Genomic DNA, 27,997 nt, shown 5'->3' on the forward strand with positions numbered 1-27,997 from the left:
GATAGGGGAGGTCCCCCTCTCTTTCCTTCTGATCTTAGTCACATAAGGAGTGGCTGCATTATCATCTTCTATGGCCTGGTAAGGCTGCTTCCCCCTCAGGGGGAGGTGATCAAAGAGCAGGCCAATCAGATTATGTCAGAGGCAGTCCCTCTTCCCATTACTATGGAACCCACTTGGACACTAAACTGCCATGGGCTACATCTGTGCAGGGGTTCTAGGTTATCTCCATGCCTGGTACTTGGTTGGAGTATGAGTCTCTGGGAAGACCCCTGTGTTCAAATTTTCTGGTTCTGTTGCTCTCCTTGTGGAGTTCCTGTCCTCTCCAGATCTTACTTTTTCCCACTTCTTACCTAAGATTCCATGCACACTGCCCAACAGTTGGCCATAAGTCTCAGCATCTGCTTTGATAGTCTGCAGGGCAGAGCCTTTCAGAGGCCCTCTGTAGCAGGTTCCTAGGTTGTTTCCTGTTTTCTTCTTCTTCTGATGTCCATTCTCTTTACCTTTCAGGATGGGGATTGAGCATTTTAATCAGGATCCTTTTTCTTGATTAGTTTCTTTAGATGTACAGATTTTAGTAGGTTTATCCTATATTACATGTCTATATGAGTGAATATATACTGTGTGTGTGTGTTTCTGCTTCTGGGACAGCTCACTCAGGATGATCCTTTCCAGATCCCACCATTTACCTGCAAATTTCATGATCTCCTTATTTTTCATTGCTGAGTAATACTCCATTGTGTAGATGTACCACAATTTCTGCATCCATTCTTCAGTTGAGGGGCATTTGGGCTGTTTCCAGCTTATGGCTATTACAAATAAAGCTGCTACAAACATGGTTGAGCAAATGTCCTTATTGTGTACTTGAGCCTCTTTGGGATATATGCCTAGGAATGGTATGGCTGGATGTTGAGGAAGTGCTATTCCGAGTTGTCTGAGAAAGTGTCAGATTGATTTCCAGAGTGGTTGTACAAGTTTACATTCCCACCAGCAGTGGAGGAGGGTTCCCCTTTCTCCACAACCTCTCCAGCATGTGTTGTCACTTGAGTTTTTCATCTTGGCCATTCTGATGGGTGTAAGGTGAAATTTCAGGGTCATTTTGACTTGCATTTCCCTAATGGCTAATGATGTTGAGCATTTCTTTAAGTGTTTCTCTGCTATTCGATATTCCTCTACAGAGAATTCTCTGTTTAGCTTTGTTCCCCATTTTTTAATTGGATTACTTGGTTTGCTGCTTTTCAGCTTCTTTAGTTCTTTATATATACTAGATATTAGATAAAGGGTTGGTGAAGATTCTTTCCCAATCTGTAGGTAGTCGTTTTGTTTTGATGATGGTATCCTTTGTTTTACAGAAGCTTTTCAGTTTCATGAGGTCCCATTTATTGATTGTTGTTCTTAGAGCCTGTGCTGTTGGTGTTCTGTTCAGGAAGTTGTTTCCTGTACCAATGAGTTCTAGGGTACTTTTTCTTCTAAAGCGGTCGTCGAAAGTCTCCCATCCAAAAAAAAGCCCAGGATCAGACGGTTTCAGTGCAAAATTCTACCAGACCTTCAAAGAAGAGCTAACTCCAGTTCTCTTCAAACTATTCCACAAAATAGAAACAGAAGGAACACTACCAAACTCATTCTATGAAGCCACAGTCACCTTGGTACCTAAACCTCACAAAGACCCAACAAAGAAAGACAGTTTCAGGCCAATCTCCCTTATGAACATTGATGCAAAATAACTCAACAAAATATTTGCAAACCAAATACAAGATCACATCAAAAATATCATCCACTATGACCAAGTAGGCTTTATCCCAGGTATGCAGGGGTGGTTCAATATATGGAAATCCATCAATGCGATTCACCATATTAACAAACTGAAAAAAAAAAAAACAACACATGATAATCTCCTAGATGCTGAAAAAGCATTTGACAAAATCTAGCATCCATTCATGTTTAAAGTATTGGAGAGATCAGGGATACAAGGCACATATCTAAACATAGTAAAGGCGATATACAGCAAGCCTATAGCCAACATCAAACTGAACGGAGAGAAACTTAAAGCAATCCCACTGAAATCAGGGACAAGTCAAGGCTGCCCATTCTCTCCATATCTCTTCAACATAGTTCTGAAAGTCCTTTCTAGAGCAATAAGACAGTTGAAGGAGATCAAGGGGATACAAATTGGAAAGGAAGAAGTCAAATTATCACTATTTGCAGATGATATGATAGTTATTGTATGAGTGATCTCAAAAATTCTACCAGGGAACTCCTACAGCTGATAAACACCTTCAGCAAAGTGGCTGGATACAAAATTAACTCCAAAAAATCAGTAGCCCTCCTGTATACAAAAGACAAAGGGCTGAGAAAGAAATTAGGGAAACAACACCCTTCACAATAGCCACAAATGATATAAGGTACTTTGGTGTGACCCTAACCAAGCAAGTCAAAAACTTGTTTGAAAAAAATTTCAAGTCTCTGAAGAAACAATTAGAAGAAGATATCAGAAGATGGAAAAATCTCCCATGCTCATGGCTTGGCAGGATTAACACAGTAAAAATGGCCATCTTACCAAACGCAATCTACAGACTCAATGCAATTCCCAACAAATTACCAAAACAATTCTTTACAGACCTGGAAAGAAAAATTCTCAACTTCATATGGAATAACCCATAAGAAACTCAGAATTGCTAAAACAATCCTCTACAATAAAAGATCTTCTGGAGGTATCTCCATCCCTCATCTTAAGCTGTACTATAGTGCAACCGTTATAAAAACTGCATGGTACTGGCATAGAAACAGAATGGTGGATCAATGGAACTGAACAGAGGACCCAGAAATAAACCCACACACTTATGGACACTGATCCTTGACAAAGATGCCAAAACCATACAATGGAAAAAAGATAGCATCTTCAACAAATGGTGCTGATCTAATTGGATGTCTACATGTAGAAAAATGCAAAGAGATCCATACTTATCACCCTGCACAAAACTAAAGTCCATGTGGATCAAAAACCTCAACATAAAACCTGACACATTAAACTTGTTTAGGTTTTTTGTTGTTGTTGAACTCATTGTACCATTTATGTAATAAAAAACTACCAGATATTGGTAATTTCATATGGATTAGTCAAACTAGGCATATTGAAGTCAGATGACAGCTTGCGTTTTGTGGTTTCAGGAGTTCTGTAAGGGCCATCATGTTGGATGAAACCACCTCCTTTATACTGAACAAACCATGTAACAAAAATAAACAGTATTGTATAAACAAAAAAAAAGGAGAAAGGAAGTATGTGTCTCAATTTGAAATAATATCTTTCCTTTGAGTTAAATGAAGGCAGCAGGCACCAGGACCCCAAAGGGGGTGGCATGCAGAGGTGACTGCACACACAGCGCCTCCCCCTGACAGATTCTCCAGCTCCTGTTGCTTCCCATCCTGGAAGCTCATCCTTTCACTCTGAGTCAGTGTTGGCTGAAGGGGTGGCTCCCTGATCTGAACAGGCCACCCGATTCTCACAGTTTCTGCTGAGGAAAGAGGCTGGGAGGATTGCCATCCAAATTTGTGGCCATGTTACTTGATCCTATGTGGTCTTCGGGGTTGCCACATCTAAAAGCCGAGCACAGGGTTACAGCCCTTGGCAGGTTGCCCAGGAAACCCCAGTAATGCCCAGTAACCAGTCCCAGAGGGCAGCATGCAGTCCACTACATTTGTACATCAGGAGCAACTTTGGAAGTGAAACCATAACTTGGAACAACCAGCCCCCATGGGCTGTGCTTGACCAAAAATTGACAGCTGGCCCAGTTTTGTTCTCATTTCTGATTTGGCATCAGTCAGAGAAGGCAAGCTCTGCTCCCTGACCAACCATGAGGGAGATGCCTTCATGGCTTCTTTTTCTGCTGTCATGATAGAAGACCAAAACAACTGAAGGGAGAAAGCGTTTAGTTTTTATCACATCCAGTACAGTCTGAGAAGGGAAGTCACAGGAGCTTAGGTTCCTGGCTGCACTGCCCTCATGGCCAAAAAACAGAGCAGTGAAAGCTCATGTGTTCAGTGTTCAGCTCACTTTCTCCATTTTATACACTTTAGGATCCCCTCATAATCAAGATGATCGTCACACATACACATTTACAGGTCCATCTCCTACCGGGTTCTAGATCCTGTCAGGTCTCTGATTGACACTAACTGTCACAGAAACCCTTCTTGTAAGCCCACATCCAGCTTCTCAGGTTAACTGCCTCTAACCATAGCACGCACTGGCCTCTAGCCTTGCCCACAGTAGAGGATTCTTACTCTTTTTCTTGCCTTAGGGTCTGTGATAAAACCCAAGTGGTTCCTAGCTGAATCTCTGGGTACCCTGGGCTCTGACTGAACAGCCTTCACTCCTTCACTGTGCTTGCTCATTCCCACAAGCTCCCACAAACTCTGTTCCCATCCAGAATTCTAAGTATGTGTCTTGTCTTGGGAGTTGCTGCCCTCAACATCTTTGTTGTTTCTCTACTCCATGGGCTTTAGGTCTCCTGGGGCCGCTGGTTTGCCTCATGAAGGCAGTGGTACTTCGTCAAAGCTGTTTAAACATCTCTGTTCACTGCCCCCCCTAACAGTTATACTTGTGCTGCCTTGGAAGTGCCCAAAGCTAAGGCAGGGAAAGCAAGAACAAACTCTTTCCAACTTCTGGTTTTAGATATTTAGGTATTTCTAAGCATTTTTTCCCTAGCAAGGTTGGGGAAAATGGATGAAATGGAGATGAATATTCTGTCCTCACTTTCCTACAGGTATCTTCTACTTCTTTCAGGTCCTCTGGACCAGTGTGTATGTGTGTGTGTGGTGGTGGGAGGAGGGATTCAGGATTTTTCTCCATCCTATGTGTCTTCCTTCTCTAGAGGGATGCCTCCACATCCCGGAGTCTACACTACAAACAGCTTCCACATTGTTGTAGGAACAAATTTATATCCACACTTGCTGGCGACAAGATGCTGCCTTGAGCCCTGTTGATGTTCTTCCACCCATGCATGCCTTCAGGACATCCAGCAGGAGGACACATGGTCCAGCTAGTGGCCACCAGAACTCCGCTCCCATCTTATTGCTTGTTCTGCTCTGACTGACTGGTGCTTTGCTGCTCTGGTTGTCGAATACATTTCGTATCTATCAGTCTCCCTGTCTCAGACTGCCTTGGTGGGGAAGGTAAAACACACAGAAATGCGAATGCGTTCACACATGAATCTCCTTTTACTACTACTTGCTTGTAAGTGGGCTCTGTTTTAAGCCTCTAAGTGTTTCTCAACCTGTAGGTCATGACCCCTTCAGCAAACCTCTGTCTCCAAAAGCATTTACATTACAATTCATAGCAGTAACAAAATGACAGTTACGAGGTAGCAATGAAAATAATTTTATGATGGGGGCGGGTCACCACACCATGAGGAATCATATTAAAGGGTCACAGCATTGAGGAAGGTTGAGAACCACTGCTAAGGGTCTAAGCAAATGTCAGTGAACAGAGATAAGGAAAGCATTGTCTTCCTTTTGCCCTGCCAGTGCACAGCTCTGCATACGGTCTATTGTGCTTTGGATATAAATGATGCCAAGGCCACATCATGCCTACATCATGCCCTGTTCCCTTATTTTGTCTTTCTCTCCTTCCTGGCAGCCATGAAGTGACCAGCATTGCTACACATACCATCCTGCCTCCATGATGCTCTACTTCATTTACAGCAATGAATGAAAAGGTCATGGGCTAAACAATATTCTTTCACAGCAACAATGAGTGAATGACCAGCCTGTGCCCATGGAATCAGATAAGGTTGTGTTCATTCTGGGCTCTGACACTGACCACCAGGATAATATTGGGTCAATTGCTGAGTCCTATGAACTCTAGTGTTCTGATCTGCAAAGCTTAGAAACTGTCATGCAGAGCCATGTGAGGATTAAGTGGGGACATTTGTAAAATACACAGAAAAACACATAATATAAGCACTATTTTTTAAAGCAATTCTCCCATATTTCTGAATGTTGGTAGAACCCTAAAGTGTTATTATATGAATAAGCAAAACTTGAGCTTTATGGATTTTGTCTTAACAGTGGAGATGGGGTGTAGCTTATCAAAATTCATGCTTGAAAAATGGAAGATGAGGTCTGATGCATCTGAGGTAGGGGACTTAGGCATGCACATTCTTAATATGGGTGATACTATCCTGAGAGCAGAAACAATTGGTTTCTGCAGAGCAAACAAACCTTAAATATTATGGTTGTATATAGCCTTGTAAAGGGCTGTAAGTATGTAAATAAATGTTTGAAATATTTTAGTGTTAAATGTTTACTGTGCCACTAGGAATACGGCTCATTTGATGAAGTGTTAAAAACATGAGAACTGGAGTTCAGATCCTAAGAGCACATAGAAGCTTGTGGTGGGAGGGTGACCCACCTATAATTCCCGCATTTGGGAGGTGGAAACAAGAGACTCCTAGAGTAACCTGGCTAGCTAGACTAGCCAGAACCAGGGAGCTCTGGGCTCAGCGAGAAACCCTTGCCTTGGTAAATAAAGTGAAGATCAATTGAAGACATCTCTTACCCAGGTCTGCTAGTGCCAGGAGCATCATGCACACATGCACAACATATACCATGCACACACACACACACACACACACACACACACACACACACACACACTATGCATACTCAAACATGCAAAAAAATCTCACTCGTTGGAGAAAACAACAATCATTAGAGGGAAAAAGAAGTTTAGTTAAGGGTATTAGTAATGAGTGGGAATTGAAAAGCCAGGCAAAGGGGAAGAAGTAGACAGTCTTTAGGTGTGTCTACAGTCAGGAAAAGCTCAGAGCTCAGATGAGAGAGAGTGACAGGAGACAAGTGACCAAGTCACAGACGTGGGCCATAGGCAGCATAGGTCTGTGCTGTCACACAGTCCTACAGCGAGGAACAAAATGACTACTCTTCTGATTCCCAGTACTCCACATCCTGCCACACCCCAGCCTGTGCATACTCCCCAGAGGTGCACAATGATGACAATGGCCACTGTGGAGTTCTGTCAAGTCTGTGATGTCGGAGCTCCACTCATAGCACTAACTTGCATGGCTATTTGATTAATGCTCCCATCAGCTCATTGTTCTGACTTAATGTTTGCCATCTTCACCTTCTCAGGCAATTTGCATGTTTTGTCTTCTAATCTTTGACCTGTCCTCATGAAACAAATGGAGAAAGCACTTGTATTACCCAGCATTCTGTAAAGGAACAGAACCGATAGAATGAATATATATATATGTGTGTGGGGTGTATGATAGTCATGCATATGATATATACATATATATGCATATGCATGTATATGTGTGTACATACATGATGAGGGTGGGATTTTATTGCAGGCTGCAGTCCAAAATGAAAAGACCAGGTACAGGTGTAAGGTTATTGTGTAATTCAAGTGCTGATTTCATATCTGGTTGTAATCCTTGTTCTGAGAATCTTAATCTCAATGTTGTGTAAAATCTGCTCCCCAACTGTCCCCTGATACGCCAGTAAAGCAGGCTTATTGCCAATCACTGAGCAGAGAAGAGAATAGGGTTGGACATCCTGCCAGCCAGAGGAGCAGTTAGAGGAGGAAGTAGGGGATTCATTGAAGGGCTGATGCCCAGAGATCAGCAAAGAGAGCTCAGTAGAAGAAGCTACAAAGCGCAAGTATCTCTGAGATGTACACTAGGAGAAAGTGAGAATAGAGGATTAAGAATAGAGTTCAATTTAGCTAGGGCAACAGGTTGTGCCTTGGTGCAGTGTCTGGGGCTGATCCTGAGGATCCCAGGCCTCTGTAGGTCTGAGGTTGGAGTTCTGTGCCCCATACTCGAGCGGTAATCAGTGGGGGGTGGGCACAGCACTCCTGCACGCAGCAGGAGGCTAGAGTCTGGAGCCTGTCGGAGCCCAGAAACTTTTCTGGAGCTGAGTCTCCTGAGGTTGGAGCTGATATTTCCTCCACTGTGGGGTAGTCTGTGCTGTTTTGGGGTTCACAGTTCTGTCTGGGATGGCAAGTAGGGGAGGAGAACCTCCCTTATCAGAGGACTTAGAAAGGGGCATTGGAGGAGATAAGGGAGGGAGGATGGGAGTGGGAGGGGACTAGGGAGGGGGCTACAGCTCGGTTACAAAAGGAATAACCTGTAATTAATAAAACAATAAATAAAATTTAAAAAAAGAATAGAGTTAACACTGCTCAGGATTGTGCTGTGAAGATTGTTAAAATAATATAATAGAGTCTCAATTATTTGTGTGATAGCTGGGTTAAGAGAGATACTAAGAGAAACAAACACAGTTCTCTAAAAATAACATTAACACCAGGGATTTGGTAATTGTTCAGTTCCTAAGAATGGATGGCTCAGCAGTCCCAGTCTGGTGCAGGAGCCCCTGAAAATTCCTAGAGAGCTGCTGGTATTTAATCTACATTGGAATGCCGAAGAAATAGGTTCTAATATTGGTGAAGGAGTGCCTTGGAAACAGGTTAAATGAACTTGTCAGCGGGAGTGAGGGCAAGAAGGCAAAAACAAACAAACAAACAAAAAACAAAACAAACAGACAAAAAAAAAGCTTCTATGTTCCCAATACCTCTCCCATGTTTACATGGGAGGCCACCAGAAGGTGTGGCCCAGATTTAGGGCAATTTCTCCCGCCTCAAATGACCCAATCAAGAGAATGCTTGGGTACTAGTTATTTGTTCTTTGTTTTTTTTGTTGTTGTTTTCCCGGATGTTGTCAAGTTGACAACCCATATTGCCTTTCACAGTGCTCCTTTCCTCTCTACTTCTTTTTCACTTCAGGTAGTTTGTTCTTGGCTCCTGGGTCCTTTTGTCATTTCTGCCCAGCCTGCGGGATTTTCTTGACATTTCCTTTGTTATCTAATTCCCTTATTCTTAGAACCACCTTTAATCCACTGTGTAAATGGAAGGCCTATGTTTATTTTTTTGTTTATCAACCCAGATTGGAGTGAGACAGGTAGGTAGAGCCAAGGAGGGAAAGAGGTCAGCTGCCAGGCTCTAAAAAGCTCTTGGGCTGCCATCTTGGGACTGCCTGGCACATTGTTTGGGGAGTGCTTTCTTGTGTAGCATCTTTGGTGTATTTGCATGCTTGGCTATTTGTTATTAGATTTGACATTAACACTGTGATGGGACCCTTATGCACAGAGCATATGATTATCAGGGCCCAAATATAGCTGGAGCAAAGCAATGTTAGTATTGACCATACTCTAAGGCTAGTGATGATCCTTTTCCTAAATTGAATATTCTGTGGCCTCAGAGTGACTAAGATCCATCCCCTGCCTTACTTGGTTAGCTGTCTTAAGCACAGTATAAGGGCCCGAGACACTGCTGTCTCTGTCCCCAGCCACGGGGATCACTCCTTGCCCTGTTAACATGGGTCACACATGCGCTTCTTCACATTCCTGGCTTGCTTAGTCCATGTCTGGTACTTGACTAAATGGCTTTACATGGAAGATTTCCTTTAGTCTGCACACTCTCTGATATCCACACTTCACTGTTATCCAGATTTTAAAGATGTGGGCTGGAGATTATAAATAACTTAGGTTCGTGCTGCTAAGAAACTGGTAGAGCTGAGCTCCCTGTATTTCTGTGGGCCTGAGTTCTTCTTCTCTGTTCCGCATGGCCTTTTTTTTGTGTGAACACTGGTATCTCCCATCGGCTTCTAGGGTCTTGAAGGGTCACAACTTCCATATTTCATACATAAGAAAATTGGCCTGGAATATGATAGATGCACAATAAAGCTTGTTCAATGATAGCTGGATGGATAAATGACATTATATCCTAGACAAGTACCTGTTTACAAACTAAGGTTTTTATATAGTAAGGAAGCACAATCAGAGGCAGGAGAGTTGCCTTAGTGGTTAAGAAAATCTGCTTCTCTTCCAGAGGATCCAGATTCGATTTCCCAGCACCCACATAGCAGCTCACAACTGCCTGCAGCTCTAATTCCAGGGCATCCAATGCCCTTGCCAAGTCTCTGCAGGAAGCAGGCATGCAGCACACAGACTTCCATGCAGGCTAAATTTTCTTATACACAAAATAAAAATAAAGAAATCTAATGCAAACCAAGAAAAAAAGAAAAAAAAGCTCAATGAATTGGCTGAACAAGACATTGCCCCAGTTCCTTGAGGAGTAGATTTCTTTTCTTCGGCTTCCGTGAGGCTAAAATGTCTTTTTTAAATTGTTGTTGAGTAAAAAAAGCACGTGTAGTAGACACTTATATTGTGACTTTATTATTTTTAAAAAATTGCAGGGGAGTTTAAAAAATTCAGACAAATAAGATATATTTAAAATATGATACCATGTATGGAATGACTTAAAAAGGAAAATGTTTTCGTCATAAAAACAGAATCTTAGCAGTGAGTGAATCAGTAGATATTTCTAGGATGGGTGAAAGACTAGAATCTTGTGATAAACATCATCATTATATTTTTAATATCTTTTGCTTTTCAATTTTGATTTTAAAATAACATGGCCCCAGATATTTAGTTTGCTTGAATGAACCAATTTTATGGGGAGGAAATGATTTTTAAATAGTTTATCTGTTTGACCCTTCTGAGTGCTGGCAACAACCTGGGCTGTGATTGTTTAATTTCCGAATTAGTTGGGTTTTATCTCAGAGTGTTTGTAGTTCTGAAGCAAAAGAACAAGCAAGGAAAGAAACAAAAAACAGTTACAATGTATAGCTTCATGAGCTAAAGTAATGAAAAGCAACTCCCAGAGTGAATCCCCAAAATACGAAAAGGCAAAGAAACAACAACAACAACAACAACAACAACAAAAAACCTAGTCCCTAGCTTCTATGGCCCTTCTTCCTCGAGGTATCCTTAAAGTAACTTTCATTCATCTGTCTTCCGAGGCGGTGATTGGTCAAGGTTAATAGGCTGAGTTGGAGGGGTTTACAGTTAATCTTTAGGTGAAAATTAAAGGCAAAGTGTAAGCACAGACTGTAAAAGTACCAGTAGCAGAGATTGGAGCCGGGAAGATGGGTCTCTGTCGTCCACACGTCTCGAGGGAAGGAGTTCTTAACCCTGGTTGCATGCTAAAGTCGCCCGGGTATAGGGGATGCGGTCTATGTGTGTGTGTGTGTGTGGGGGGGTGACCTCAGAGATTTAGGTTAGCTTTTACTGGTGAGTAAACTGAATCATCTCAGGGAATTAACAAAGTAGAGGCAAGCCTGAGAGTCATCAAGGAGGAATTTCATGCAACTGGGAATGCCGGCTAATGGGGCAACCAAGAAGGGAAGTTTAGCGGGGCCTGGTAGACCACGCCTGTAATCCCAGCACTTGAGGAGGCAGAGGCAGGTGGATCTCTGTGAGTTCAGGTCCAGCCTGGTCTACAAAGCGACTCCGGGACAGCCAAGGTTACCCAGAGAGACTCCGTCTCAAAAAACAAAACACAACAGAACAGAACAAAAAGTGAGGGTGGCCCCTGCCTTTGCTATAAAGAAAGGAACCAACCCCAGAAGGAAAATCAGGTAAAGCATGGCCCTCACTCCCTAAGCTTTGCTACTCCTCTCCTCTAGAGTGGCCGGAAGCCGTGGGAGCACCTCTGAGTGTGTCAGAGAAGCTGACTCAGAGTAAACCTTCGGAACTGAACTCAGTCTGCTTTCTTACAAGATCCCCAGGTGATTCACGTAGGGGTGTTTGAGAAGTCAGACCCAACCAGTGTCCCGATACAACAGAATAACTGAGGGGAAAGGCTTGCCTGGTGTGGGAGTGAAAGCTGAAGCCAAGATCAGTTTTTGATGATAGCTGGCGTGTCTCCCTAACAGCCTTGGCTCCTGGACATTCTTCTGGATTAGAAAGCACCTGTATACGGGGCTTTTCCGCCCCCATCTTATCTTATCCTGTAAGGGCGGCTGCAAAAGTGTTTGTGTCTGGTAGAAGCCTGCCAGATGGAGGTCTGCTCTTATCACACATTAGGTCTTAACTAGAGATTATGGCAGCGACCAGCAGCGTACTCAAAGTCAGGTAGGAGCCCATAGGGTGGGTTAAAAGCAAACACCACGTTTTCCCCCGGAGCAGGATACACAGGAGCTAGGAACGTAGCCCTAAATCTACTGAAAGGCTTACAGATCCTTTCTCCAGAGGAAGGCCCATGTGAAAAGGGTCCTGGTAGAATCGGGGACTGTCGGTCACCAGCGGGGCCCCTCCGAGCCTTCATTTTCTCACCTATAAAATGGAGAGAATAGAGAAGTTCACAATCAAGGTCAAAGGACTACGTGGGTGTTTGGAGGGGAAAGTACATCTGAAGGCTGCCTGAACTATAAAGTGCCTCACACCTGACAAACTGCTCCAGCCTCAGCTCTTGGGAGCCCAGCTTTGTCCCCTGAACTGTCCCGAGGACCCTTCCTAAGACGTATGAACAATCTGATCCCAGGCAAACTTCTAAAGGTTTGTTTAGCAAATTGGAAAGAAAATCTCATCCTCGTTTGCTTGATTTTGTTTTTTTTTTCAAAACATTTCATTTTATCATTTATTATTAACATATTTTGTGTTGCTAAACATTACTTGAAAGCAGGATTTTTAATTCCCATGAATTTTATATTATGGGATACATGTTATGCATCTAATTTTGACTCATACATAATTCTGCAGTGATTATCCTTAAAATTAAATATAAATGCGCATATCCCTTTTTCAGTATATATTTATATAAGTAAATTTATTGAATTAGAAGGTTAAAATTTTTCTAATGTGTTTGGCACGTAGTTTGTCATGTTTCCAGCTAGAAGTGAATGTTTGTTTTTCTTTGCTCTCATCAGGGAAAGGTGTGTTTTGGTGTCTGTGATTGAAAGGCAATATATATATTTTTATATATATGTATGTATTTGTAATTTGAATTGAATTGCTTTGGTTATTGGAATACACATGTATTCTCTTTTCACACAAACACAAACACACACACACACACACAAGGCTGATCCTCATGCTGATCTCATGCTTCCTAGGCAAATGCTCTGCCACTGACCTATAACTTCAGCCTTAAAAAACAAACAAAAAACTTCCTAATTTGAAACAGGCCCTCCATAAGCTGACTTGGCTGCCCTTGAACTCACATCATGGCACAGGCCTCCTGCCTCTGCTTCTTGAGTAGTTGAGGTTATACTTGTACAGCACCAGGCCCAGCTGAGGTTATAAGTTCTTAAGATAAATAACCGTATAAAGTTTTTGTTACTTCTCACCTTTCTTCATTTTTTTTTTTTACCAGAATACTTTAAATCCTCTGTCATTCTATTATCTCCCACTCAAACACTGCTCCCAACGGTGAAAATTTTTGGCCAAATGGAATAGAAGGGTGTTTCCTCCTTGTCCTCAACGGGCCTTTTATGCTTATAAAATTAGTCAGAGAGTTGTGGTCAAGAATAAGAATGTCATCAAACAGCATAATTTCTCTTGTTTTAGCAATAGATAATTTTAACTCCTTTCACTTTCAAATTTGAATGAATTCAAATTAGCCAAAAGTCTAAAGGAGACCCTGCTTACCTGACAAAGGAAAGAGGCTCTATATGAATCTGTTCTGTCCAACCCAGCATCTTAATAGTTCTAGTGTGCGTTTGACTATGCATGACCAGATCCCAACGTAGAATCTGCTAATGGGATATTAAAAAGCAAGAATGTGTGATTACTATAACATCAGAAACAGACCTGCCCCTCCCTGTTCAATGCACAGTTGCTATGTTTGATGGAATCTGTTCATGGAATATTTATCAATATCCTTCTGTTGATAATGCTTTCTATGGGAGGAAAAGGTACATACGTTAATCTAGAGGATGCTTGCAGTCTGTCTCTACTTTTTTTTTTTTTTTTTTTTTTTTTTTTTTCACAAAGAATACCCGTGAGATGGCTCAGGTATGGGTACTTGTGACATGAGCCTGCTGGCCTTCTGTTTGTCCCAGTCCATGGAAAGGTGGAAGAAAAGAACTGACTACAGAGGACTCCAGTCCTCTGATTTCCACACATGTGTTATGACATGTTCACTCACATGCATGAATGCATACACACACACATACAACAATAGTAATATTTTTAATTTTTTAAAAAAGTCCCTACTTCTTTTGGACTCTAGCCAGCACCAGAGCTTGGTGGGAGCAGAGAATGTGTGGCCTGTATTGGTTTAGGGTCTGAATATAGGCCATGATGTCACAAGGAAAGCACACTGATGTTGCAAGTGGTATCCATTCCAGGGACTGTCCTTCTACACAGTTTGTTTCACCACAAATAGTACTTCTGTGATTGAGAGAAACAATGATCGGTCCTTCAATGTGGCTTTTCCTTGGGAAACCAAAAGCAACAATTGCCAGTGGCATCATTAATTAAAGCCTTATACCCAAATGAGATTGATATTAAAACACATCCTGAGAAACACTAACAATCTACAAAGTCTTACAAAGTAAACTTTAAGTAGGATATAAGCATGGTGCATTTAGTTTTATCTTAACACTGATTCCAAATGCAAACACATTCCCAATTGCCAAGGCAGATGCAGTGTTCATTCGTTTTTAAACTCTATTTTACTTGGGGTCCTTAAAGCCTCTCCCTTCCACCCCCCTCAACCTTAGGCAGGAGAGAGAAGGTTGGTGGGGAGAGGGGGTGCAGACCCCTTCACTTCTCCTGCTGTTTAGAGTTGATGGGTTCTTAGAGGCCATACAGCAAGTCTCCTCCAAGCTGCTACATCTGTTTGCTCCAAGCCACCATGCTGTCTGTCTCTGGTCCCTCCAAACTGCCATCAGCCAGGCCACTGGCCACAAGCTAACACTGCAAACCACACCTCTCTCTCTCTTTCTCTCTCATGTTTATATCCCTCAGAGTCCTAGACTGCACCCCTCTCCATGCTGCAAGAGTCAGGACCTTATCAGATGGCAAAGACCACACCCCCGAGTGAGACAGTTAGTTACCAGCTATGGACAAACAAAAGCCCAAACTAAAACCCCACTGTTGGGATTAAAACAAAAACATATTTACATAACATATCTGAGTTTTTAAAGAAACCAAAACTTCCTCTAGGGGGAGGTAAGGGCGGAGAAAATGTAGGTGTAGAAAGTGACCAAAGGCGGAATAGGTGAAAAGCAAGGCTGGTTAAAGCAAGTGTATTTGGGCAAAATTGAAGTGTTTAACAACAATTCAGTCTTAGAACTGAATGTTATCTTAGGTGAACTGTTATCAACCACAGCTTATCTCTTGTCTAGTTTGCTAAAGACAGATCTATTGGCTTCCTCTGAATCATCTTAATAGGGCCAGAACATTTTGCGAGCTTGTTGCTCCTTTGATTTCAGGATTGTGAAGCTTTATAGAACAGCTCTGGAATAAAAACCTGTTGTTCTCAATTTCACATGAGGTGTCATCATTGAATCCCACTGTATGTGACATGTAAGATGTTGAAAAATTTCCTGCCCTCATTAAAAAATTAGTAGCTAATATTCATCATCTCCTATATATTCAGGACATGAATCCTTTTTAACTTAATCTTCACAATAACTCACTGGGCTAGTTTCAACTGTTTTTATTTTCCTTTATAACTGGACAAATGAGTCTCAGGGACAGCAATTCAATAACCCAAGTGTGTTTTACGAGGCTGCAAGTCCAAACAAGTAAGCAAAGCCTAGTTCTTTGTTCTCTGTGTATCCTAGCAATCTCAGTTATATTCCCGGTAGCCTGGATTCCACGCCTAGAACTGCCAGCGTCTGAAGACAATCAAGACTCATTCAGGGTTTCTAGATGAGGCCAGACCTCCCTTTTCAAGTTACTAGGTATCTCTAAAAGTTAACATCCAGATGTTATCCTTTTAATACTGCTACTCCCAGGCTCTACTTCAATCAACCAAGATTGTTTTTAAACTCTGATTTTTAAGAACTTGATCTTGTTTCCCCCAGAGTATGGTACACATGTCTGAAGGCTTCATATCAAGCCTTTATGATCAAAAAGCTATAATGTCCCTGACGGAGATTCCTGGGGATTCTTGTTATTGTTGTTCAACCTCCAACATCAGGGAGACAGAAACCCATAAATCAATCACAGTGCAACACCAAATTATCCTCACTATTGTAAATGGATACAGAGAATGCGTGAGCATGCGCACAGGCAAAAGAAAGACTGTTGTGACTAAGCTCTTCTTCTGGTGTTGTCAGACCGCAGCACAGAGGAGAAGCCATAATTCAAGAGCCCATTTGACCAACGTGAATATGGGAGGGTCTGTTTTGTTGTGAAATGTGAGAGAGGGCTGAACATGGCTTCTCACCTGAGAAGTCACATGGTGGCACCGAAGGCTGATAAACAGCTGTCAACAATAGAACTCGTTACCTGGGCGTTCTCCCTGATCACCGGATCTCAGTTACTGGGCAGGATGGTCTGGCCAAGCATTTTTCCTCAGATGATCCCAGCACAGCTGTGCTTGTTTTCTACAAACTGAAGCAAGGAAGCTTTTAGCTTCCTCAGGAAATCTCTAGAAATCCCATTTCCCCTTAAAAGACAAAAAAAAAAAAGCAAACCCAGAGATTCATATTTGGTATCAAAACTTATTTTTAGGCAGTGCATGCCTGTGATCCCAGTACTTAGGAAGCTGAAGCAGGATTGAGTCAGAGGCAGCCAGCCTGGGCTACAGACATAGTGAGACCCTGTGTCAAAAACACAAAGGAAGCATTATATTCAATTGTAAGGAATTGATGTTAATCTAAACTTTGAGCTGAGTCCGATCTTGTCAAAGAACGTGGTTGAATTCGAGTATTTAATCAGAGCCCTGGACCCCATCTCACTCACAGACTTCGGGATGTAAGTAAAACGGAACATTAGGGCACTAACATTTTCATTTTTTTTTTCCCTGTTGCTTTTAACATTATTGAATGAGGTAAACAGAAGCCAATGTCACCATTTTAGGAAATTACTAGAGATGAGTGTAGCAGCAGTAAGACTCGAGTGCTGATGGGAACCCAGGCAATTCTGTATCTTCCATTATCTGTCACAAAGGTGAGGGCATCGCGGCTATGCAATCTAATGGCATTAGATGTGGGGCTCCCAAGAAATGACATGTCCTGCAAAAGTAAATGCCTCCAGGAAATGGCAACACCAGTTAAAATTAAGTGTGGTTCTGACTAAGCTGTTTTCCTCATTAATCACTTGGGCCTGAATCCCAGCTATAGTCCTGGCTGTGGTTTAAAGGCCTGTGCCTGGGTCAAAAACTCACCTCCTAGGCCCCTTGAACGTGCTGTCTCTGTGCTGAAGGTTCAGACAAGTGGCAGGCACCTCCGGGGAAATTCCCCGTGCAAGCTGAGAGGAAACTCACTGCCTGGAGAAGACCGCAGTGGTGGAGCAGTCACGACACTGATGGCTTTCTGGGTCAGTGTTCCGTTCACAGCTTTGGCAGGTCATTATCAGGGACCTCCAGGAATCTACAGAGACACACCTGTGACACGATCATAAAACGGATGTCGGGGACAAAATGGTGTTAAAGTCCTTACCAGAGAGTCCTGTGTCTTGAGAAGCTTGTGGGGCAATCTGACCTTCTCTTTCCTTTATTGCTGCCAAGGGCAACAGAGGTTGTTGGCCAGTTAGTGCCTTGCTCAGATTCCCACAAGCTTGTGCTCTGGAGGTGGGGTTCCTCACAGCACTGTCCGCCCACAGAAGGTTGAGTTAGTCAGGACCTGAACTCTAGACCTGAATCTTTTCTCCCCTCTGAACCCTGGGCTCGGTTCCCATTGCTCTTTTGGCTCCTGGTTGCATTGTTCTGCCTTGGTGTGCATTCTTTGCTCTGCTCTCCCATCCGGCTCTGATGTTTGATTATTGCCCTGACTGATAGTGATCTATCTATTGTCTGTCTATCTATCATCTATCTATCTATCTATCTATCTATCTATCTATCTATCTATCTATCTATCTATCTTTCTATCATCTGTCTATTATACATATATGTACATATACATATGTGAATATATATATATGTATGTATACACACACACACAAAGCTATGAATTCCATATATGTATGTGTTGGTCGTGCTGAGTACCCCATAGCCAGTGCAGGAGGAGACACAAGTTATTTGCACACGTTCCCTTTGCTTAGAGTCCAAGCTGAAAACGGCACAGTGAGTGCCCGTGAATACCTGGGCACACTGACAAATCCTGCTCCCGGGCCACTCTTGGCGAAGGCTGGGAGTTGGTCAGCAGGGAGCCCAGGGTCTCAGAGGGTACATGTCCTCGGTGGAAGAGATGGGCTTTAGGAAACCTAGGAGTAAGCGAGTGGGGGAACCTGAGTGGGCGACGCCGAGTGTCAGAGCGGCATCTGCAACAGCGTGGTTTCGGGCGGCAGGCGAGTGAGTCCCTGTAATCCCAGGCCAGACAAGAGCAGAAGCGGTGTCAGGAGACAGAAACACATGGAAAGTGCTTCAAGACACACTCTTCTGCGTAGAAGCACTCAGTGAGCAGTCGCTGTGAGGCCGATGGTTGCAGTCATTGCACTAGACCGTGTTCTACGTGTGAGTCGGTGAAGGGGCCCTTCAGAAAAGTCTGTCTTTTCTCACCTATACATTTTCCATGTCAGGACACGGCTCATTGAGCGCCAAGGTCAAGAGTTTCGATGTCGGATTGTCTGCATTTAGATTTGAGCCCTGCTGTTCGCCAACTGCGTGGACTTAAGAAACCTGCCCTCTCTGAGTCTCACTTACTCGAAGTAGCCAAACCCCCTGCATGGGAAGGATGCTGTTGTAAAGAGGCACTTTGTGATAAGTGCTCATTATGGTGAGCCCTGTTGTTTCTGGCTGTTCTTGTCACTACAGTTGAATTTCTTATGCTTTTGGCAATCCTTCTGCCTCAGTTTCCCATGTGCTGGAATCATAGGCACAAGACACCACACCCGGGCTTTACAATTGAATTGGTATCTTAAATTCACCTTTGTAATTTCTCCTCTTTTTTTCTGAGTAAAATAACAGTAAAAGAAAAACAGTCTAACTATTACAGTTATCAAGGCACAGTTCTTCATAAATGCGGGCAGATAATGTTGTGGGTTTATGTAGTATGACTACATAAAAACTGTAGACTACATTAAAAATTATAGTCATGAGCTAAGTTTGTAATAAGCTGAGTTTATAAACCCAGTACTCTGACGACTCCAGTTAAATATAGCATCAAAATACTATCTTCCTACAATTTTTCAAATTAGTTCCTGTTTGTTTGAATTTTGGATACATTGATTGAATGATAGTATCTAGCTGTGCATGCTGGGATAGAGTTAAACTTGTGATCCTCCTGCCTCAGCCTCTAAATATGTCCCATCCTACTTGGCTTAAATTGCAGAAGATATTTAAAACAATTCTCAGAGTTGGGAATGGTGTTCCATGCCTGTTCCTCCCAGAATTCTAGAGGATTTCCAATCCATCCTGGGCTATATAGCAATAGTTATTTGTGCCAATAATAATAATAACAACAAAAAATAAAAGTGAGAACAGTTACTGAAGGCGTTGGCCTCACCTCTCCAGCACTCCAGAGCACAGCTGTAATGCCCAGGGCCACTGCTGCTTCCTGGCACATGTATTCCTTTAAGTCTATTTGCTTACTATGTTGCTGGAATACAGAAGGCAGGAGCTTCATTTGTGTGGAAGATCTGATCCCATAGTGTTCAGTGTGAAAGACAATGAGGCACGAAAAGAATCAGAGTCTCTCCAGAGGAAAATCACCAGCCGAGATTTTCCTAGGAGTTTAAAGCTTGATGGTTTTTGTTTGTTTGTTTGTATTTCTTATGTTCTTTAAAGTCCTAAATTTCTAGTCCTTTCCCAAGTGCCAGCATGAGCTCTGACTCCTAGGCTGGCAGTAGACCCTTCTGAAAAGCAAAACCCTATTTTCCCAGTTCACAGAACTCTAGTCATTATGTAAAACAGAAAGATCTGGAAAGGACAGCTGTGCTGTTTGTTGAAAAAAGAAAGGCCATTTTTGAGAGTGGAAGAGGGGTTTGTGGTAGATGTTCTTGTGACTTGGTGTTTTGAAAGCCACAAGACCACCTCCATAAACGAAGATAGAATTCATGGATTATCTGTAGAAGGGATTTCCTTCAATCTGTGAGAAAAGATGCTGGTGATATCACTCCTAAGGTAGCATATCAAGGGCAGTTTGCCTGACATCCTTTTTTTCAGTGCTGTATCTGTCGGCTTTGCCTGTGCCGTGAAAACAAGAAGCAAAGACAGGTTATTATAACCAAACTTTCCACAGAGTACAGGGAATCATATGAAAGGAGGGGGACATGTGGAAAGGATAGGAGCTCCAAAAGGACCAAATATATCTGGGCACAGGGATCTTTTATGAGACTGTATCTCCAACAAGGACCATGTGTGGATATAGCATAGAACCCCTGCTCTGATGTAGCCCATGGTAGCTCAGTACCCAAGTGGGTTCCCTAGTAAGAGGAACAGGGACTATTTCTGACATGAACTCAATGGCTGGCTCTCTGACCTTCCCCTCCAAGGGAGGAGCAGCCTTTCTAGGCCACAGAGGAAGACATTGCAGACAGTCCTGAAGAAACTTGATAAGCTAGGGTCAGATGGAAGGGGAAGAGGACCTCCCCTATCAGTGGACTTGAAAAGGGGCAGGGAGGAGATGAGAGAGCGGGCTACAGCTGAGATACAAAGTTAATAAAATAAAAATTTAATTAAAAAACAAAGAGAAAAAGTTGGGAATTAAAGGTAATATAATTCTAATCACATGTTGGTAGCTGTTTATGAATAGAAATTTATGGAGTCCACAAAACCATGATGGGAATCTGGAAAAGCTCAAGGATATAGTGGATGCCACAAGTTTATATTTGCAAACATAAATTGTAATAAACAACTAGAAGAAAAGTTTAAACAATTCCAGTTATAAGAGCGTCAATAGAAAGCCTAGTTTTATACAGATTTTGTTCATTTTTACTTTATGTGTACATCCACTCAAAAAACATAGCTCTTACCTCAAAGTGAGGAAGAGTTTATTCTAGAGCCAAATTTGAATGACCATAACATAACCCATGAACAGAAACTTGGTTTACACCCAAATCCATGTTTCAAATTGGAAGTAGTCTTATGACATGTTTATGGTAACAGAACAAAGAAAGCCATAGATGGAGGCACTTGAAATAATATATCTGTGCTAGATGGTTTTAGGTCAACTTGACAGAAGCTAAAGTCATCTGAGAGGAGGGACCCTCTTCTAGCTGCCCTGAGCAGACCCGAGGAACTTCAGGTTCACACAAGGTAAACTCCCACACCTAACCCTCCTGCCTGTAGGTCCCAATGGGACACAACCAGAAGAGCAAAGCTGCAAGCCTGTCACAGAGATCCAGTTAACTCCTAGCACACAACCCAGGCAGGGCTTCCCCTCCATGGCTGGAGTTAGGAAGCTTCCACTTGTCCCTCCAAAGGTCACAGGAGAGTCCTCACTTCTCAGAAAAAAAAAAATTATGAAAGAATCAAGTAGCCTCTGAGCTCTTTCTCTGATGCCCAAATGAAAACGGGCACTGATGGGACACCACAGGAAGAAGAAGACACGGGCCAACCATGGTCTCCCCAGGAGACTATTTCCTATGCAGCAAAAACACAAGAAGTCTCCAAATGCCTGTCCATCTGGTCCCTGCTCATCACGTCACTGTAGGCAGGAGTGCTGGGAAGACAGTTTTCCTCTTCAGTGCTGGCACTGATTTTCTGGCTCAGGAACGTTAGAAGGGGCTCGTTTATATCTGACGTGTTCTGCACGCTGCCCTTCTCTCTGGTTAGATTCCCATTTTAGGGACTGTTTACCAAGTTTGAATTCTGGCAGCAGATTTGTTTTTGTAAGAGATTCTGAATCAATGGTTTCTTTGGCGTGTTTTGATTACCTCATGTCTAGGCTGCACTTCGCCTTTTCATTAATTAGAGGATTCCTGGAGCTGAATAGAAAGAATCTGCTCTCTGGGGTACTTCAAGTTGTGTCACTGATGGTAAGGACATTTGGGAACTACAAGGGGCCAGTACTCTCTCTGGCTACCCTTTAATAAAGGAGAGACTATCATCATGAGGTTTGGGGTGTTTAAACTCCACACAGAATGAAATACAAAAGGGAAAGGATTCATTCTGTTAAACTCTGTTTCTTTCAAAAGATCTTCATCAGCTAGCTTCACTTACTACGGTGTTAAAATAGGTTGGGCATTGCTACTTAAATTTCTAAACCCCTAGCTGGGTGTGGTGGCGCATGCCTGTGATCCCGGCACTTGGGGAGGCAGAGGCAGGTGGATCTCTGTGAGTTCAAGGCCAGGCTGGCCTACAAAGCAAGTCCAGGACAGCCAAGGCTACACAAAGAAATCCTGTCCCAAAAGAAAACAAACAAACAAAAACGTGAAACCCTTGGACTACCAACCTGATGCTTACAAGTGACACCATAAAATCATTTAGCTTACTATATTAGGTTAAATTTAGGCTATGTGTCTAAGGAGTGAGGTATATGAGACATAATTGAATTTCAACTTTAGCCTTGTATCCCACCATCCAAGGTAACTCATTATGTATTTGTAAATATTCCAGCATCCAAAATACCCAAACCCTTCTGATCCAAAGCATCTTGGGTCAGAGACATACAACTTCTCCAAATAGGCTTTCTTTCCGATTTCCCCAGCAAGCTTGATGGCTGCATCCTCCTCCTGACTGGTCAAGGCAATCACTCTGGATTTATTTTGATTCCTCAGTCTTCTTGGCTTTCCACTCATGGTGATGGTCACTATAGTCTACAGGAAGCCTTTCCCATATCTGTCCTCTCCCATGCCAAAAACACTTCCCAGACTGGTGCCTTTATTTCTTCTTGCTTAGAGCATTGCTGTTGATATCAACTGCCTTTCCAACTTGTAGCTCTTCTGCTCTGCTTTCAGTTGGATCTCTCCTTCTTTTTAAGTACAATGGCCTATCTAAGAACCAAGATCTTGGGGACTCACTTTTTGCCTTATAGGGAGACTTATACTTGCTTTCTTCTCAATTCCCTGCATTCTCCCTGAAGGGCAAAGATGTTTTTCTTATCCTTGTAAGCCTCTCTACATTCTTAACAATATTTAGCACATAGTAGTCATTTATCAAGAATTGCGTAGGCTTTTATCTAACTCTCACTGCAAACACTCTATTTATACTCTGTGAGGATTTGCCTGGGCTGAGCTGGGAAGGGTGTCATCTCTACACTTTCAAGTAACAGAGCACTGTCTTCAGTTTTTGTAACATGGTTAAAACGAGGGGGAAGGACAGAAGACAAAGATGGTATTCTTCAGCTCTCCTTCATCTGTTTTACACTTCTTGGTTAAACAGGCAGCGTGCTCTCCTGGAATAAAATGCAGACCTGTGGGAGCACTGTGGATCTTAGACAATTTCTGGGAGATAAAAATGAAGAGTGTTGCCTCCCAGCCTGCCATCTGCAGCTCAACCCAAGTGACACTGGCTTCCCTTTGGATTCACGACCAGCTTCTCTTCTGATGGACTCTCTAAACCCCCCCTCTTAATAAAATTATTATTATTATTAGTGATAGAGAACTTAGGGCCTTGCACATGGTAGAGGCGTACTCTACCATGCATCTTAAGTTTAGGTGAAGTGTTCTTTCAAATATCATACTGTCTAGAATTTGCTGAAGGAGTAGAGGGGAGGACATTTTTGTCTCATATCAAAACGGTTTCCTAAAAAAAAGGGCAGAAGAGCTGGGTTTTATGATCATAGGGGTAGTGGAAATTTTTGAGGAAAGGGAAACTTCAAGGGGAGAAATGGGAGAGTCGGAAGAGCCTTCATTGCTCCTTAGTGGGATATTTTCTTCTGACATGTCCGATGAAACTGTCAAGTGCTTCATTTCTGTTTTTAAGATGAAAGCCAGAGTCTCTGCAAGATGCGCCATAAATAGTCCCCAAAGGACTGATGGGAGATGACCTTGACTCTTTCAAATGGATTGGTGCTGCCTGACTTGAGAGCCATAGGGAAGTTCCATCCAAGATGAATACCGGCCCTGCTGCTGCCCAGAGGTGACCTAGGATTCCATTTGTTATTTCTGTTTTGACAAGCCACGAGCTTGCACAACCTTTGAAGCCTGAGTGCCAGGTCCTCCGACTGCTCGTTAAACACTTCATTTGGACATGAGGAGAAACCACATCTAACGGACTCCTCAGATTATGTTTTCTGTTTCCGAAGACCTGGACCGACACACACTAATGTTACCCCCAATCTTCATCCAGTTTTCCCACCCTAACGTCTTCCCCTACTTTAACTACAGAAAACAGATTCTGCAAGAGAAGAGCATGTAAACCAAGATATTTGCTGAAAGCCACAAAGAATGTGAAACTCAGCTTTCTCCTGGGTTGGGATTCGTAGTCCCAGGAAGAAAAGAATCTGTGAAAGAGAAGCCACTTCCTTTTCCTGTGTCAGAGCAATGCGTAGGAAGTTTAAGGATTTTTCCGGCTTCTGATGAGGACAACGTTTCTGGACCAGTGTGCTAAGACGGTTTTTCCTGCAGCTAATGAGGACTTTCCATAGTCTCTACCAGTGTTTCTGTTCCTCAAATTAAGGTTACAACTCTGAAACTAAACACAAATACAGTAAAAATTTACCCAGAGCCAAGTGTGGTACATACACGCACACATAGTGGCATTCAAGGAGGCAGAGGCAGGTGGGTCTCTGTCAGTTTGAGATCAGTTTGGTCTACAAAGCAAGTCCAGGACAGCCAAGACTTCTCAGAGAAACCCTGTCTCAAAAACAACACAACAGAACAGACAAGCACAACAACAACAACAAATTAGGCAGAACATAATGGAAAACATTTCAAAAATAAAATCTGAAACTACAGCATACCAAAATGACATCAGTATGTTCATAGCATAGAATTCCCTCTACTTTTCCCATAAAAATATAATTGAAATACATATGTACTTTAAAAATATCCTACTCACACTAGTTGCTTTACCATCTGTGTTTGTTTTTTTTAATATTATCTTTATGTGCTGTCAATAAATGTGTGAGTATATATGTATATATTTATAATATCTTCATGTATTTGTGTTTTACAATGTTTTCTAAAATGTATATGTCAGTTTTTCTGTGGTGGATTTGAATAAAGTTGTAGTCATTAGTGGCAATTATTTTGTCTAATTAAATTAGGGTTCCTTGAGGGAAATATGATAGTTTGGACAAATATCTTTAGACTTGGACCTAAAAGTATTTTTTTAAATTGTGTTTGTGTATGTGTGTATTTGTGGAGGCTGGGGGAGTATGCACTCATGTTTGTTTATGTATGTGCACGTGTTTGCCTGTGTATGTAGAGGCTGGGAGGTCAGTATGTGGCTATTTCTTACCATTTTAGGTATTTAGGCTATTTCTCTTCATTTTAGACAGATCCCTCAGCAAATCCCTGTTGCTAGACTGAATACCAGAGATTTTTCCAGCCACTTCACCACCACTTAGATTCTAGGTGGTTATTTTGCCTGCATTTTCACATAGTGATCTGAACTCACGTCTGTCATGCTTGTATATTAGGCACTATATCGACTGAATCATCTACTAGTCCCAAAGTATTTTTTAATGTAACCTAAATATTACTATATATTATTTTTGGTAATTTTGTCATTCATGACTTTATACTTCAGCTGTTAGCCTATGTTGAAATGTGCCAGTGTGCCCTGTAACTTTGACACCTTCCTTTTGTTTTCACTCATTTCTATATTTAAATTCTTAGGTTCTTTTGTCTTGTTTTTGGCACAGAGCCTCCCTATAAAACTAAGGCTAGCCTTGAACTCTCGCTTCTGTCCGTAGGAGTACCATAGAGTCTTTAATATGCTGTGGATGCTTCTACTTCAGTGAGATTTGGAAATAGAGCCCTGCCTTTGTTTGTTTCCCCAAAGCAATGCAATTCCAACTTGTACTTTCTGGTGCTTTCCTGGAGATGTGCAGTATTAGAGTGAAAGTCCCATCATGCAACACATAACCTTTAGACAAGCCTCTTTGCAAACCCTGAAGACCATTTCCAGTTAGATAATTTTGCTGTTCCCTGTTGACTCTGTTATGGTACCCAACATTCTGTCCTCTAGCTCTCACTGCTGCTCCTAGTTAGGGAGCAGCTTCATGTTGTCAGGCTTCTAGAATTCTAGTGAACAAAAATGGCAAAGCTATAAATATCTATTAATTTTGTTTGGTGTGGATGTAATTGGCTACATTTTGATGATATCAAAGGTGCCTATTCATGTGACACAGCATTATGAACCTCTGGGGCAAGAGTTGGCCTCGAAGGAATAAGTCAAGTCCCTCCCCATGTGTGATGGTTTAAATGAGAATGGCCTTCATGAGCTGACCAAATTGAATGATTTTCTACCCAGGTTCCCAAGTTTGTGGAACTGCGTAAGAAGGATGAGGAGGTGTGGCCTTGTTGGAGGAGGTGTGTCTCTCGGGGAGGGGTTAAACCCCATGTCACTTCCAATTAGCTCTCTCTGCCTCTGTGCTTCATGGCTGTTCTCTCTCCACAGGTAGTCTTCCAGCTACTGCTCCAGTGCCATCTCTGCCTGCTGCCATGCTTCCCACCATGACAGTGATGGATTCACCCTCTGAAACTGTAAGTCCCCAAGAAACTGTAAGCCTCTTTCTTTTTTTAAGTTTCTTTGATCATAGTGTCTCTTCGCAGCAATAGAAGAGTGACTAAGGTATCTTGTTAGCAACAGAAACCAGCAGTGAACATCCCAGCCTCATGGTGAAACTCAGGCTGGGAGTTCACAGTTCAGTTTCCCAGAACTCAGTGTTTATCCATGCCAATCCTGCCACTTGACATCATGGGACAAACTCAGGAACCCTTTCCCCATTCCAGAAAGGAAGTCTATCTTTTCTACTTCCTTCCATAATTCATCTGGGTCAAATGGATCCAGGACCATAGGAGACGAGAGGAAAACCAGGATTAGCTTCAAAATACCCATTTTTAACAATATACAAAATATAGTTGTGTGTCTATATTTGTATGTGTATATGTATCTGCATGTTATGTATATATTTAAGCTTTAAAATGCCAAGGGAAAGGGTGAATAGTTAGTATTCAAACATAGGAATCCAACATAATTGGTGTAACTTTTCTTCTGACTGGCTCATAAATCTGGCTAGGCCTTTGTGATCAGGATGACCTCAATTTGGGCACCTTTGAGATCCAAGATTTCAAAGATTTGTTCCAGGAGTTGCCCTCTGACTTTTGTACAATCCTTGAAAATTATTTTAACCTCTTTGTGAACTGGACTCATCTGTCAAGGGAAATAATATTACTTGTCTTCATGGAACACTTTTGAAAAAAAAAAAAAAAAAACAAAAAACTATGAGAAACCCAGAAAGGAGGCATGTTTTAGTTTAGAGAACAAATTCATCTTTTGTCCCTTCACCAATGTTTAGATAACTGGCTGAGATAAACAGTGTTGTTGAGTCCATTTGAGTGGGTGCTTAGTAGTTTTTGGCTAAGCAAGAGATAAGTATCCCAAGAATGTGCTCCCCTGCACGTCTGAAAAAACCTTTCTTCCTTGTTGGGATGTTACAAATGGCCTCTAATAGGGAAGACTGCCCTTGGAAATGAAAATTGGATCCACCCACAGGTTTAAGTCTACTCTCTCAAACGTGACTGGAACTTTTCTCTTCTATATGCTTATGGCATGGTGTAGAGTTCTTTCTGGCCCCTGATCCCTGTATCCATCAATTTTCTGGTGACTTCTTTTTCTACAGTATCCATTTTGATCTTTCAGTCAGCTTTATCTGTGGTTCCACCTGCCAATTGTGTCTCCACCTGAGTACTTTTTGTAGTTTCATATCTGTTGCTGTGATGGAATATCCTGATAAAAAGCATCTTAGGGAAGAAAATGGTCTCTTTTGACTTACAACTCCAAATGAGAGTCTATCATTGGGAAAATAAAGGCAGGAACTAGAGCAGCTAGTCTCATAACATGCAGAGTCAAGAACAAAAAGAGAATATAACCATTTTTGCCTGCTTGTTTACTCTCTGTTAGTCTTCTCATCTCTTA

The sequence above is a fragment of the Meriones unguiculatus genome, chromosome 4 (genome assembly GCF_030254825.1).
Source record: "Meriones unguiculatus strain TT.TT164.6M chromosome 4, Bangor_MerUng_6.1, whole genome shotgun sequence".
Lineage (NCBI taxonomy): Eukaryota > Metazoa > Chordata > Mammalia > Rodentia > Muridae > Meriones > Meriones unguiculatus.